Raw genomic sequence first — 16997 nt, 5'->3', positions numbered from 1 at the left:
AACACATATAGATGCATATGTCCAGAATATCTGAACTGTCTAAATACACCCAACACATATAGATGCATATGTACAGAATATATGAACTGTCTAAATGCACCCAACACATATAGATGTACATGTCCAGAATATATGAACTGTCTAAATACACCCAACACATATAGATGCATATGTTCAGAATATATGAACTGTCTAAATACACCCAACACATATAGATGCATATGTCCAGAATATATGAACTGTCTAAACACACCCAACACATATAGATGCATATGTCCAGGATATATGAACTGTCTGAAGAAGAAAACGCACACTACCTGAGTTCTCTGAGTCATCTAGAAGTCAGCCTGCATGACCAGTCCTCTGTCCTTTCTCATTCTGCACACCAGAGACGTCATGGTGTTCTAAAAGTTGTCTCTTCCATTATTTTTTATTCTTAGTTTCTGGTATATGTTCAGGGCAAGTTTAGAGTTTCACAAAGAGGCACAAATATGCAGCTTCTATAATTAACCAGTAATTAAAATTTTCATCATCAAAAAGTTGATGGAGTTTGCAAGCACTTTATAGAAGCCTAATGAAAAATTTATTGCTAATTTGCATTGAAAATGAAACCTGATTAGAGCAGCCAACTATTGAGAAGCAAGATAAAAGAATACCATAATTAAAATAAAAAGTGTCAAAGAGGTTTACAGATAGTATGTATGCACTAGCATGTGAATATATTTGCCAGAAGTAGATTTTAGTTTTTCTATTTTTAATAGTTTGTATTGCTGGGATAGAACCCAGAGCCCTGTGCATGCTAAGCAAATGATAGGCCACTGAACTAGTTTTCTAGCTTCCAAAATGGAATTTATACTGAAAAGGTGAAAAGCTGTATGTATTTTTATTCTTATACAGTACTGCTAAAACTATGTGAAATCTTTTGAAAGTGAAAGAGCTCAACTATGTAGCAATTATGAAGATTTTTATGCTGTTCTTGGTTATTAAGGCAGCTAAATGGAGCACATATAATGAAATAAAACATTAGCAATTAATATTCTAATGGAAGGCTTAGATGTGATGTGTTGTGGGGATCAAGAAAGCATTAAACTTCCTTTAATAAGAAAGCATGTTTCTTAGAAATGAAATTTGGAAAACATTTCTTTTTGGAAATAATTTAAAGTATTGGTCTAGTATTAAAGTAGCTCAGAAATGGTTTAAGCAATCAAAGAATTTTTTGTAATTCAACTGTGATTCCATTGATTAATTAATTAATCTATCTTCATTTATTTATTTGTTTGCTTATATACTTGCATATTTATTTATTTAGTAGACCAAGCTGGTCACAGACTTACAAAGATCTACCTGTTTCTGCCTCAGGAGTGCTAGGATTAAATTTATGATACCATGTGTAGTTTGATTTGATTCTTAACAAGAGAATCTGTAATTCTCATGGAAACAAAATGTTGTATATATTTTTTAGAAATGTCTACTATATGATGCTCATTTCCCTTTTCTCTTACTGTTTATATGCAAAAGGAAAATTTAAGTATTTAAGTATACAGAATACAATTCAAAGTTTCATTTTGCATTGGGCAATGCTTAGTTTTTGCTATTGGTAAGACTGAGTCACTCAATCATTTTAAACCTTTCACAGCTAATATGTTCATACAAGCTCATGATTGAAAGGCTTGGACTGCAGGTCTAGTAGTTACACAAGCAGTTATTCAGAGATTAGCCTATATCATATCTTATAATAGTCAATATTAATTAACTAGTTTCACATTAATACTCTTTGTCAATACTAGGTCCATTGAAGTCAAGGACAGTTTTCCCTACTACATCGGCATTTGACATTAGTGTAAAATGATAATAAATATTTTTAAAATGCTTTTATTTCTGGATTTAGTCAGAATATATTTGTGGGTCTCAGGAAACATTATTAAGAAGTCCAAAATGAAAGAACAGATTCTCAGTTAATGAGGCCGTTGCTTCTATCCCTGGACAAGTGCTAGTCTTGAAGTCACTTGGCCATGCTGGCCCTAGCTCATGATGCTGTGCACTTCTCCATTGTCTCTCTGCCTTCAGTTTAGTCCAGCCTTTCTAAGTTTTATGAAATTGTGAAATCCCAGATGAGTCAAACGATGTCAATTCGTTCCTCAAAATTTTCCTTTGCTAGTTTCATTTCTATCCAACCACAGTACTACAAAGTATTTCCACAGGAAACCCCAAAGTGTTAATCTATGTGGAACAAACGCTTTTGTAGATACAACTCAGCTTGTGCTCTCAGTTCATACTGGATAAGAGTGGGCTCAAAGGCTCAAGATGGGTGTCTGGTAAGACAGACAATACAGAGATGGACAGACAAGGAGGTCCCTGTGAAGACATAGGCTGGAACTGAAGTGGAGCATCAACAATGGCTGATGGCCATCAGAGGCAAAAGAAACACACTAGCTGGTCTCCTTCAATATCTTCAGATGGTATCTTCCAAAACCTTGATGTTAGACTTCTGGTCCCCAGAATGAAAAAAAAATCACCAAATTGAGGGAAATAATGCCATTCCTAGGAAACAATTACATACTGCCTTTGTTTGGGATATCAGCTTTCCATTTCTTTCTTTTTTTGTTTTGTTTTTGATTTTCAAGACAGAGTTTTCTTTGTAGCTTTAGAGCCTGTCCTAGAACTCTCTAGACCAGGATGGCCTTGAACTCTTGTCTCTGCCTCCCAAGTGCTGGGATTAAAGGCATGAGTCACTGCTACCCAGTTGACATCTGCTTTTCTTTTCCAGATATTAAATACATGTCTCAAGACCTACAAATGACACAGAAGAGGGGTCAGAGGTAGAGGTTCAAAGCTCAGTCTGCTGTCCTGATCCCATACACACTTAGTATGTTTATATGAAAAGCTTTAGCTAAGTCCTTTGACTTCTCTGGACCTCAGATTCCTGTGTACAAGGGCAGGTTGATACTATTTTAGCAAGTATCTTAGAACAGATAAAATGTTCAACATTAATTAATTAATTTACTAAAAATGCCTAAAAATGGAGACTATAAATTTATGTGTAAATATATTTCTTTTTTCTTTTCCTTTCTAAAAATTTTCATTTCTGTGGATATTTTGCCAGCATATATGGCTTTGCTGGAGGAGACCAGAAAAGGATGTTCATCTCCTGGGACTGAAGTTACAAACAGTTGTGAGCTGCTATGTGGGTGATAGGGATCTTATAGGAACATCACACCAAAAGATATGTAATCATAAAATTTCTATTATCTACTTTAAAAAGATAATGCAGTCAGGTAGTGGTAACACAACTACATTAGCATTTAGGACCTAGAGTTCAGGATAGTTCAAGGATAAACTCAGCTATATAATCAGTTTGAGCCCAGTCAGGGATACATGACACACTGACTCCGAGACCAAGCAAAGAAACAAAGATAAACAAGGGAATTAATATGTTTGTCCAACATGTAATCAATGTAAATTATTGAGTTACATTATAGTTTTTATTTATCATGTTAAATTTTGTAAGCCTGTTTGTGGTTTAAAATGACAGCCCATCATAAGAACGAGTAGTCTCACTTCACATGCTTGGCAGCCACATGTAGCTAGAGACTTTCTGAATGGATGGCTTAGAGCTAAAAGTTTAGTCATGTATGGGATAAACAAGTAGATGACTCAGCAACAAAATTTCATGATTGTGTTCTTGATTGTACATACAATAACAGAATCTATCACATACATAGAATTTAATACAATCAAGGAGACTTTTGAGGAACTTTGGAACAAGTTGCTTTTGATAAACCTGTGTTAATAAAAAATAAAAGAGGCACAAAGACATGTTCAGGTTGTCCATGGCCAGGTGGAAACAAACAATAGGCACCCAAAGGCTTGAGGACCCTTGGTTACAGGTTCTCTGTTTCAAGCATGTTGCTGTTCTCTCTATGTGATAATAGCTGGGAGTCAGAGTTTTTACTGTGCCAGTTATAAGAGTCTTGCAGGATGCTTATGCAATGGGCTGAGTGAAGGGCATCAACTCATTTTCTCTGGAAGCTAAAATTGCCAACTCGTAGTCTTTCAGTCCCTCATTGACCCGTGCCTTTAATACCAGGGATAGATTTTTGGATCAGCAGGGCATCCTGATGAACCCCAGAGTGAGGCCTGGCATGTAATGCAGCCTGACCAACCAAAAGCCAAAATGCCCTGTGGGGGCAATTAGTGCCCTCACCTCTTTGAGTGTTCAATAAGTCCAGTTATCTCAGTGCTCAAACTACTTCCAGAAGATAATTAGGGGCTGCCGAAAGCTGTACAAACTCTGCCTGGCCACGGGGGCATTGTAAATTTCTCCTTCTTCAAGAGACTCATCAGTTTTCAGCAGCTCAGAGCACCTTGGCCCTAATGCCCAGAGGAGTTGAACATGGATTGCTCAGATTATTACATTCTCATTGGGAGTTCGGCATCTCTTCTTGCAAAGCATTTCTCTGCTTTGAGGAACTTTCGAGACATGAAGGGTTAATGCTGCACACCTGGAGAAAGTTGATTAGAAGTTGAGGACATTGCTTGAGGCCTGTGAAAGAGATTTCATTCACGACACATTTTGATTCATGGTTGTGTTTATTTTATAGGCAGAGTTCCACACAATGTATCTTTTTAAAACAGATTGTCAAACTGCATTGGAACTGAATAGCCGTTCTTTATAAGGTTCCTATGAAGTGCTGTGCATTCTTCAGGGGCATGTTTGATCTTACAGTCATCATCATATAATTATCATAGTAGCAAACATACAGTGAAATTTAATAACACAGCAGGTATAATTCTGAGTATCAGAGAAGTGTTGGCCCATCGACTACTCCAGCATACTTTAAGATAGGCACAGCCTGTAACTCTGTTCTTACAGGCTAGACAAAGTCAAGAAGAAAGAGAGATTTATTAAGTTAGAGATCTTCTAGCTGCTGCTGTGTCTGCCAGTGCTAGGTATCAGGCCATACCCCTCTGTTGCTCTCTGCAGAGAGCTGATGCTTATGACTGACTCATGCTTATGACTTCCCTCAGCTCTTACAATGAATGGGTTCTCTTCCTCAGCCTTGCCATTTTAGGCCTGGTCCCCATCTGGTACTGCCCACATCTATGATGGCCTTGAGTTGTAGCTAGTCCTCGTCAGTGCACCCCTGACTTCTAGTATGTAAACTAGGCCTCATGGCATGGGACTTTTCCTCACCGCAAGAAAGCCCCTGTGCCCCTGCTCCCCTCCTAGTACTGAAGGGAGCTAAAGATTGTTTCCATTTAGGACCACAGTCACACTGTGTGTAATGGTTAGCTCTTTTAATGAAACTCTCCTTTGGATCTGAAGGATCCATCTCTCCTCAGTCCCCTGTTGTGGCTGCTAATAAGTTAAAGGTCTATAATTCCTGTGAAGTTCTTCTGGGGTCAAATTTGTGCCTGTTTTCTTTCAATGAACCTACTATCTTTTGATGTGGGATTCCCCTCTGTATGCTATGAATACCACTGGTTAATAAAGAAACTGGCTTGGCTTGATAGGATAGAACAGAGCTAGGCAGGGAAAACTGAACGGAATGCTGGGAGAAGGAAGGCAGAGTCAGGGGAGAAGTCATGGAGCTGCCGGCAGAGACAGGCGTGCTGAAACATTGCCAGTAAGCCACTGCCATGTGGCAATACACAGATTAATGGAGATGGGTTAAATTCATATGTAAGAGTTAGCCAATAAGAAGCTAGAGATAATGGACCAAGCAGTATTTAAATAATATAGTTTCTGCGTGATTATTTCTGGAGTCTTGTGTTGCCAGGAAAACAAACGAGCAGCCTCTTACTACAAATTGACTTCTAACACGATGGAATAAATCCACACAAAACCTAAGAAAGCTTGGAAAGGAATTCTGGACACTAAAAAGAAAATAAAAATAAAAAAAAATAAAACAAAAAAACCCCACAAAACAAAGTTTAGCTGCATTTTCTTTTCCAGATGGGCTCTGCTTACTGGCTGCAAGTTGCAGCGCTTTTAAGAAAGGTCATCCTAGCCGGGCAGCCGGGCGGTGGTGGCGCACGCCTTTAATCCCAGCACTCGGGAGGCAGAGGCAGGTGGATCTCTGTGAGTTCGAGGCCAGCCTGGTCTACAAAAGCTAGTTCCAGGACAGGAACCAAAAGCTATGGAGAAACCCTGTCTCGAAAATCCAAAAAAGAAAAAAAAGAAAAAAAAAAAGAAAAAAGAAAGGTCTTCCTGATTCAGCAGTAAAAGAAAAAAAAAAGTAGTGTTTTGAACCAATGGCTTCCTGCTCCGTGCTCCAGCACAAACTCTGGTTCTTTTTGGGGGTTGATGCCCACCACCTACTTTGGGTCCTGATGCTTATGTGCCCACTTGGGGTCAGGAGGAAAGCAGCTGAGACCATGCTCAGCTCGGCACTCCCCGCCTGGGCAGTCAGCGGGATTGAGTCTGCTAGGAGTGCACAGGCAGGAAAGCATGGTAGATTCTCGCTGCCATACACAGAGATATATCCAGGCTGCGCAGTGCATTGCAAGGCAGATTTAACTTTTACACAGATAAAAGGGTTTATATGCTGCACGGTGCTATCCAGAGTTGAGGTGGTGAGAATGGCTCCCACCTGGCTATCCTAGAATCTGTGGTAAACTACCTCCACCATATTTAAAGCCTGAGAGAGGCAGAGTCAGCACCCAGGGCCACCGAGACCAAGCTGATTAGCATTTTAAAAAGTCTTCTTGGATAGAAAGTGATTTCAGATATACAATACGACATATTCAGACATAAAACACCTCTAAATCAGACACAGTGTATTTTAAAAATGTACGTAGGCTTGGGAGAGAGGAGAAAAAGAGTAAAGAGACAGCAAATGTAATATAAAAGAGTATAGACAGTAATAGATTAAAGAAATAAAGATAATTAAATAAATATTAAACTTGTAGAAAAAGTAACAGATTAAAAATTATAAGACATGTAAAGATGGAATATACACAGAGAGTCTGGATTTTGTATATTATTTTGTTTTCTTTGAATTTTTTGTCTGTTAAGAGAGCTACATAGCAAGAGACATTTCTGCATAGACTGCTAAGCTAAACCAGCACATATATATTTTAAAGATATCTTGATGTCAGAATTTGGGCTTAAGGATATGCTACTTTGGAAAAGAGGTTCTTCTTTTGTCTCCACAGAGGATGAGAACCTGTAGAATACTTCCAGGCTACTGTAGTTTGATGGACCAAGACCCCTAAAAGGTGGCCGTAAACACTCCCAAAAATACTTCACCCAATAATCAACAGGAAGTAGTTTGGAGAGAATTATGCCCTAATTCCCAAATATTGTTTATCAATGTTTGTTTACATTTAAAGTGGGATATGCTATAGAGATTTATACTTTGCATTGGTATGGATCTTGCTTTATTGATACAAATGTAAGGTCAATTTTGCCATACTGTGTATATTATTTCTGATCTTGTAAAGCTCATTAAAAATGCAATGTATAATTAAGAAATAGGTTAATAGATAATCATCTTTAATAGTTAAGCTTGTAGTCATGTTCATTAGATATTCTAGATGTACAGAGATTTGAACTTCTAACCTATGAGCCAAAGTAGATCTCTTCTCTGTGTAAATTGATTTTCTCAGTGTTTGACATAGAAATCAGGTGAGATATAACTTTTTCTCATTTTCTGTTTATCTAGCAGGTGTGATATTTTAGGCAGGCTTTTCCTGTCCTGACTACCTGCTCCCAGATAATAACGTAGAGTGTTAATATAAATTATAAATTCTCAGCCAATAGCTCAAGCTTATTACTAACTATCTTTTAAATTTTAAGTTAACTCGTATTCCTTATTTATGCTTTGCCACATGGTGGTAACATTTTTAGCATGGCATGTTCACCTTCTGCTTCCTCTGTATCTGGCTGGTGACTCCTCTGTGTCCACCCTTCCTCATTCTATTATTCTCAGCTTGACTTTCCTGCCTAACTTTATCCTGTTCAGCAGTGTACAGAAAGATTATTACAGAATGACTACTCCACAGTATTTACCCATTTTGCCCAATTAAAAAGAAAGGTTTTGACTTTAACATAGTAAAATTATATAGAGTAAAAAAAAAACAGTTATGAAGTAAGAATTGCAGTTACAATATCTAGTCTATTTGTATTTGGCAAAATTAGAGAAAGTGCTCTGTTGTTTATCTTACCTTGGTGCGCCTAAAATTTTATACTTAACTTGATTTCTATCATAACTAAGGAAAACTATGTTTAACTATTTAGTCTTTAACTCCATCAAGGACGCCAGAATAATAAAATGTTGCCTAATGACAGGGACATCAGGCTGTCTGGACAGTCACCCAGAGTTCCTCTGTAATGTTCGGGCATCCAATTCTGGCCTATAGGCCTGGCATATCTGACAGACTTTTCTGTGAAGCAGGGAATTTTTAAGGACTGTCCTACCTTGTCTTGTCAAAATTTACCAGTCACCTTTCTTGTGTCTTGCTGGTCCAGTTTGTACAGTATATTATCAGCAATTGAGGCATGGATAGTTTCTTTGCCCACACAACTAGCTTTTGCCATAAAAAAGTAAGCTCCATATGGAGTTTCTACAATGTCCATCATCTTCTTTGAAGTAGATTGATGCTACCAGGAGCATATATGTCTCATTGTCATTAAAAAACCTTTTGATATTAAAATATTTTAAATGCTATATATGTAGATATCCAAAGTATTTAAAGACCACCTATCTAATATATATATATGTTTGACCTTGAAAACATACCTAAAATGATTACAAGTTTGATTATAATAGGTGACTAACAATTAACCTGCATTTCTTTATTACCCTAAATAGTTTGTAATAATACTTTTCAAGGACAATAAATTTACATTGCACTGTTAAATGAGCTAAATAGGCATACTACCTTGAAAAAGAGTAGAAACATATGTACAGTAGGACCTAACAAAAATAACCTTAAATTTGTATCAATATGTAAAAATTAATACCACTGCAAAATATTTGACTAGTAGTTGCTTTTTTGGCTGGAAAGTAGATTAAAGAATCTATATCCTATCATTTATGTATCTCCCATTTTTCTTTTCAGAACAAGATTCCTGAATCTTATCTCCTTTGTTCAGTTTTTGTCTGACCATTACCAATAACAACTATGACCAACCCCACCACCACTAAAGATGGAAAATATCCCAAACCCATTGAATGACCAAAACCCACCCACCCCAGCTCTTGGGAATGGCTGTGTCATGTTCTTAAAATTACTTCCTGTTGTTATCTGGGTAACAGCATCTTTAGGGGATCCTGAAAAAAAATGGGATAATTATCAAGTCCTGGGAGAGTTGGCTATATCATTTGTTGTACAGTCTCTGTGTAATGGGAAAATACAAGGCTTATCTCAAGTCCTGGCTAGAGTGAGGCTGGACCATCTATCTCAGCTAGCCACCTTGAAACTGTCCTGAGCAATTAGTAGTCCAAAGACAATCTTTGGGTGGTGTTTGCTAGCTTAGTTACGTTACCACTGTCCAGGTGGAATCATTGTTGTTGGACCCCATTCTCCTTTAATAGACAGCAAAGGTCATTTGCTCTTGGTCACTGTCATGGTTCACTGCAGAAAACTTAAACATTTTAAATGTCATATGCAGCAGAGCTCGAAGAAGTTAAAGGGCCATAAGTATATCCAAAGTACAATAATTTAATTCTAGTTATTGCATAGAGACTCAAACTTGAAATCATGTACAGGAAGTTAGATGAAGCATTTTATGGAATTAGTCAGTACTCTGTATGACCGTTAATATCATGACAAAAAGTTTATCTATCTATCTATCTATCTATCTATCTATCTATCTATCTATCTATCTATATGTGTGTGTGTATATATGTATGTATATATATATATACATATATATTATCTTCTAAATGTTGAGATAATATTTATACCTTAAGAAAAGTTTGAAAGAGCCAAAATAAAACCAAATAATTATGAAATTAGTGACAATAGAATAGTCCCTTAATTTTGGGTTTTCTTCTGCCCCATACCATGATATTTCTCACATATTACCAGATTACCAAATGCATTTTGTCTAAGACAAAAGTGCTTCTCACACAAAGACAGTATGAACACAAACAATGTATTAGCTAAAGATATCTCTGGGTATCCCAGTGTTCCTTAAAGTTTTATTTCCTAAAACAATATTTGACAAATATGTATAAATCATTTGTGGAATGCTGAATTTAAAGGTAACCTTTATGAAAGTTATCTTCTCAAGATATTCCAAAATCCTCTCATGTACTAGAAGTTAAAATTTTCTCTTTCTCTTTCTACTGTTATCTGATGTTTCTCCTTGCTGGCGACATTCAAGGCACACTTAGTTAAGTATGAGACAGGAGTCCTCTCTTCTCATTTGTTGGCCCAAAGTTAGTTTTTTTTTCCAAGTCAAGCTGTATCCAGCTTTATTAAAGATACTTTCCACTAACAATCATGAGTTTTCAGGCAGAACATGGGCAGACCATCCTTAACAGTACACAAGAACTTCAAAACTCCCTTCTTGTACCGACTACCAAAGTCAGACAGCCACTATAAAACCCCGACGAGTCTTCATTTGATGCTCTGAAAGGGGGAGGAACTCAGAGTGAGGGCTGACATTTCACATTGAGGAAGTTGTTTCACAACTTTTCACAAGCCGACCCTGACTTTCAGGAAATGAAATGAAAACATCAGAGTTATCAATCTGAAGATCCACAATCTTTTATAAAAGGAGCCGCTGCTCTTTTGAGGATACTCAGTGATATCACAGCAAAATCCATATTGCCCAATAGATTGGCAAAACCAATTTTGAGAGTCAGGTTCCAACAGGTCTCTAGTATTAAGGGATTTAAGTCTACGTTGATGGTACAGGAGGAGGAAGATATAAAAATGAATTTAATTTTCCCACACAAGACATGTTGTGCCATAGTGGTCACGTATATCAACAACAGGACATCTCTCCCAGGAGCCAAGAGGAGTCATACAAAATTATCAGGGAAAGATGTTTTCCATCATCAATCCAGTTTGGGAGACATTGTTAGTGACACATGTTCCTTCCCCCCAAAATGAGTAAGTGTTCTGTGTGCTAACACCCTAGCTAAAAAAAAGAAAAGCAAAATTCTGTATTTTTATGAAACTTGATTAAAAATAGTATTTCAAACTGTACAGTTACCAGAAGTGCATGGTTATCAAAAGTGCACACATTTCTCTTGGTGTCTTCAGCACATTCAGCCTTTTGTGCCTGGTCTGTCTTGGTGTCTCCCTTCTTTGCAGGATTATTCGTGTTCTTACCAGCACTGGCCTTCGCCCTCTTCCCCTTGGGTACCTTCTCTCCCTTCTTTGCAGCCCTCTTCCCCTTGGGTACCTTCTCTCCCTTCTTTGCAGGCCAGGGTCCTTTTTAGGCTTAGACTCTAGCTTTGGAGGAGCAGGTTTAGCAGGCAACCTTTCAGATCTTCTCTGAGGCTTCTCCTTCATCTTAGCTTTATCTTTTTTAGTATCCCCTTCAGCCTTTTATTTTTTCAGCATAGCGGCTGCGGTGGAGGGGGATAGGAGCAGGGTGGGGGGCAGGTGGGCAGGGTGGTTGTTGTCTCTGAAGACAGGGATGCAGCACTGTGCAGGTTGGGTTCGTCCAAGGGTCGTTTCTTCCCAGAGTTGCTTTCATATACTTCGACATTTCTCTCTGAGTACATACCAAGTTCGACAGTGGTGTTTCACTGCTCGGGGAATTTGATTTTATGTTATCTAGAGATTTTGAGAGAAATGTACACAGCTGATTCTGTACATATCTAAGTCTCCCGCTGGATAAAAGCAGAAAGTCAGTGTAAGAGTGTAAAGTGTCGTTTACTATTTTAATGCAGAGAATCAAATGATGAGGGCTGGTGAGATGGTTCAGTGGGTAAAGGCACTTGCCAACAAGCCTCAAGACCTGAGTTCCAACCCTGAAGCTTGTGTGGTACAAAGTGGGAACTGAATTACTGAATTTCCCAAGTTGTTCTCTGATTTTAGCATGTGCAATGCTGTGTGTGTACCTACGCTCACACGCATGTAAGTAATACAGAATGTTTTTGAAAGACAAAGTAATGATTTGTGTGTTTATTTTCTAATAGTTGTCACAAATAGCCCTGGCTATTGGTTTGCTATATAGCCCAGGATTACCTTGAACTTTTCCTGCCTCTGCCTCCTAAGTACTGGGATGGAGCATACCCAGCTTTTGGAGACTTTTCTGTCTCACAGATGATTCTGTGTCTTCCTGAGACTTGGGAATAACTAATGGCATAGTTACTGTCTAGGCAGTAATTTGAAAGTCCGTCTTTAGTTCAAATGTGCTTTGGGGACTAGAAGTGGAGAAAAAGATTCCCTTTTTGATACAGCCCCACTTTGTAGTCAGGGTTGGTCTTGAACTTGCAGTCTGCCTGCCCCAGCTTCCCAAGTACTGGGATATTAAGCCTGTGCCTCCAAGCCTGGCTCAGTTCTCATGCTTTGTGTTCTGTTTATGCTGCTCATTTTTGCTGTTGACTACTGGTTCTTTGGTACCCTGCACTGATGACACTCTATGTATTTATGGAAGATGGTTTCAAAGCAACAGTGAACTCAAACTACAGAACGATAAAGCTAGCCATGACAAGTTAATTTGATTTTAATTTAGCACAATGTAAACCCATACACCTATAAACATCCCTTTGCAAGGCAGAAAATTTCCCAGATAAAATCTGAAGACACAAGTCCTTAAATATAATTGATGTTTAACTTAGTATGAAATAAAACTGACAGTTGTAATAACCTATCTGTAAGAAATAGTGTGAGAACTCAGAGGCTTTAGGGAATGAACCAGAATACCAAGAAAAGGGAGCTGAAGCTTAAGAGCCTCCAGCGTGATCCACTCAGGCTGTTCCCAAATTTCAGCTTTGGCCTACTTACGTAGCCCAGATGATGCAAGAACAAGATCCCACTGTATTGTCAACTTTGCTTTTTTGCGTTTTATTCCTTATCACCCCCTATTAGCATGATGCTAGTCAACAGAATTTCTCTGGAGAGCAATTGGCCTCCTCTAGTGTCAAAAGCCTCAAAATGTGTGTTCCTATTGATTTACTAATTTTAAATTTAAGAATGTAAGAGAATATATTCTTTAAAGATTTTTGTCTAAAAAGATATTTATTGCATTATTCTGTTAATGGAAATACTAACAGCAGAGAAACAATTTTGTATGCTATATGAAAGGGAATCAATTATACATATTGAATAACATTTTATATGTGTCCTATAAGTTATATACTTATATTTATACACATTAATATTACTTGCACATAATATTTTATAAATAGTTTTTTTCTTTTTTTCAACATTTTTATTTTATTACTTTAAAAAAACAATCGAAATTCCCACTTCTTCCAATCCTCCCACTCTGCTCCCCACACCCATCCACTCCTCCCCTTCCAATCCTAAGAGAGGACAAGGCACCCTGCCCTGTGGCAAATCCAAGACCCTCCCTACTACATCTAGGCTAAGTAAGGTATACATCCAAAGAGAATAGGATCACAAAAAGCCAGTAGTACATGAAGTAGCCACAAATTCCAGTGCCACTGCCATTGGCCCCTCAGCCTGTCCCAACTGTCAACCACATTCAGAGGGACTAAAGAGCCTTCTATAGTTTAGTCTGGCCTCAAATTTGCTATGTAGCTGAGGCCAGCCTTGAAATACTACCATCTTCTACACACTAGTGTTAGCATTTCTCGCTGTGCCTGGATTTCTATGAACATAATTATTACATTATTAATTAATTATCTATAATATTTTTGAAAAGATATATAATATCATGTTAGAAAGTTAAAAACAATATTTTTTGTTCAAGTAAAATAATTATTTGGTAATTAATTTGGTAACATAAAGACAACCTAATGTTCACTTTCTTTTAAAACTCGTGTACAGGTTCTCAAAGAAAAAGAGTTAATGTGGAAGACCAGGAAGATGGCTCAGTGGTGGACAGTTTCACCCTCCAAATCGTGATCTGAGTTTCACCACCAGAATGCACATAAAGCTGGATATGGTGGCTCACAGCCTCAATCCTAGCTCCTGGGAGGTGGAAAGGGGAACCACCCAGGAACTTGTAACTGAATCAGAGCATGAAGAGCAGTAGAACAGAAAGAGAGAGACTGCCTGAAGAGACCAAAAGGAGGGGACTGACTCCCCAGAGGCTGACCTCTGACCTCTGTATATGTGGCATATGACACTCACATTATGTACACAACAGCTTGACTTTTCTCTCAGTTTGTTTTCGTGTCTATGTTTCACTCCTTTTCACTTTGGTCAGTATGTCCAGCGGAACACCCTGATGAACTTTGGGACCATTTCTATCTGTCACAATAAGATGTTGCTTTTCTTGGCTGCTCTTTCCTGGTAGAAAGACACGTGAGGGTTATTGTTCAGTTAGAACTTATTTGATGGCTGGTGAGATGTCTCAGTGGGTAGTCCAGGGTGGTGGTGTCACTTCAATCCTCAGTACCTGCAGAGTGGGGGAACAGCTCCCTCAAATTGTCCTTGACTTCCACATGTGTGCCACGTCACCCCTTCCTATATATGAAAGGAAAAGTATTGGCTCAGGACCCATAAGGTCAAGGTCTCAGATCAGGGTCTCAGCATAAGGGAGAGTTATTTGCCACAGTAGGACAAAGGGCAGGAATAAGGAACAAAGACAGAAGGCAGAGGAAGAGGGAACCCGGGAAAGGAACCAGGCAAAGAGGGTAGGGGTATTTGTTTCTGAGGATAAGGGGCTGCCTCTGAATAGAGAGGAGACAGATGTGGCTCATAGGAAAATTCGCTGTTTATAAAAGTACAAGGGGAAAACCTGGGTTAGGATGAAGTGTTAGTTGGGCATGTTAATTAGGTGAACCAAAGGAAGCTTTTGATTGCTGGACTTCAGTACTTGGGTAGTTGGACCTTGGTAGTCAGTCTCAGAAGGAAGAAGTGGCCAAATAAGGTAACAGACCTTAGGGACTAGTTTTAGGAATGAATCTAATGGTGTTTAGCAAGGCAGAGGAAATTGAAGAAAAAGGCATGGCCTGCCAAAACCACATGCTTAAGTGGGTTACAGTACCTTTAACACACCCTGTGTGTATAAATAAATAAGACAAAAAGCCACCCGCAATTTTGTTGTGTTTCCCCGTGTAATAATTGTTTGTTTGGGACAGTGTTGCTATGACAGATGATCTTTTCCTTCCTTCCTTCCTTCCTTCCTTCCTTCCTTCCTTCCTTCCTTCCTTCCTTCCTTCCTTCCTTTCCTCCTCCTCCTCCTCCTCCTCCTCCTCCTCCTCCTCCTCCTCCTTCTTCTTCTCTTCCTCCTCCTCCTTATTCTTTTGTTTGTTTCACTTTTTGAGGCAGGGTTTCTCTATAGCTTTGGAGCCTGTCCTGGAACTAGCTCTTATAGACCAGGTTGGCCTCAAACTCACAGACATCCGCTTGCCTCTGTCTCCCGAGTGCTAGGATTAAAAGACTGTGCCATCACCACCTGATTGACAGTTGACATTTTCTTAAACAGCGAAACACGAATATAAGAAGGGCTTGCATCTTTGATATTTCAGGCATTGTCCACATTCTTCAAACCCCAGAAGTCCTCCTGATAGGTGGACTTTATTGGTGGAGGAGGAAGTAAAGATATTGGTGTAAATCTTGTATCCTAGAAGCAGATTAGACTCACCTAGAGCAGCAGAAACCAAAGCAGATGCACAATTACAATCTCAAAAGAGCGTCCCTCAGCAAACAACAGGAGAGCACAAGCATGCTCAGATGATACTTTTAGTCAAATCTTACTTGTGAAGATTCAAACACTGGGTGGAGGAATACAGGGCTGAGCTTATCAATATGAGCTGAAGTTTTAGATCCATTTTATTTTAGACTTTGTTTATAGCTCCATTTTCTAGATTTCCAGAAAGAACAGACATGTTTTTGTAAGGAAAACAAAATGAGCAAATGTTGCTAAAGAAGCGAGGATGTGTGCTTAGAGCATTCCACACTGTTTAAAACATGGTACAACTCACTGTCTCAACCTCCACTCTTTGCAAATTTTATGTATAAAGGGCTCATCTCCTTCCCTACTTTGAGTCAGAAAAACATGAATCTGTTAGAGTTTCATTGGCTGCTGAAATTCTCAAATCTTTAGTGGACATTTTTCTGTGTCAAACAGACATTAGAAGGTGAAAGAGTCAGAACAATTCTTCCTTTTGATCACTGGGAAGGAATGTATTCTTCTTTAGTGATAGACAGATTATATATATGCATAAAAATGATCGTTAGATCATAGGTAGACAGACTATAGGCAGATAGGTAGTAGGTAGGTAGGTAGGTAGGTAGGTAGTTAGGTAGAAAGAGAGAGGGGAAGGAAGAGAGAGAGAGAGAGACAGAGAGACAGAGAGAGAGAGAGACAGAGAGAGAGAGAGACAGAGAGAGAGAGAGACAGAGATGGTATCACAAGAAAAGCCTTAGGGGATGCGGAAGCAGTTTTCACTGAAGAGTTGGCTCCAAATTCAGCACTTACCAAGCCCTACTGCTGGAGAAGTTCATTTCCAAGGTTGTTTTTAATTCTGTAGTTGCTTCACAGACATGAAACGTGATGAATGGAATATTTTAATAAGCAATTGAAACTGTTGATTTCAGAGGACAGGGCTCCTGTTCTAAACTCTAACCTCATATGCCCTCCTGAGGAAAAGCAGCCTCTAGACTGCTTCTGTTTCTTAATCCTTTCAGGAAACCTCTCTGCCCTCAGTCCCATCATTTTCTGGTGAAAAGTCTCAAACTCAGTCTTGTCTTCAGCTCTGTCATTTGTATTTGAAATATGTCAACACGTTGTCAAAATCCTCATACCTCAGGGATAACTAAGCATGCAAACCAAACTGGATTTAAAATCTTCTTATTCATCTTTTTGGGTCTGGGTTACCTCACTCAGGATAGTGTTTTCTATTTCCATCCATTTGCATGCAAAATTCGAGAAGTCATTGTTTTTTACC

At 38.6% G+C, this 16997-nt stretch overlaps 1 pseudogene; it reads right to left on the bottom strand.

Moving 5' to 3' along the window:
* Window positions 1–11086: 11086 nt before the first annotated feature.
* LOC113456839 lies at window positions 11087–11526 on the bottom strand (annotated as a pseudogene).
* Between the last annotated feature and the right edge of the window lie 5471 nt (window positions 11527–16997).

Source organism: Microtus ochrogaster, chromosome 16 (assembly GCF_000317375.1).
Source record: "Microtus ochrogaster isolate Prairie Vole_2 chromosome 16, MicOch1.0, whole genome shotgun sequence".
In the NCBI taxonomy this organism is placed as follows: Eukaryota; Metazoa; Chordata; class Mammalia; order Rodentia; family Cricetidae; genus Microtus; species Microtus ochrogaster.
Note: the sequence above shows the minus strand (reverse complement) of the source record. Positions and strands in the feature narration are given on the sequence as shown.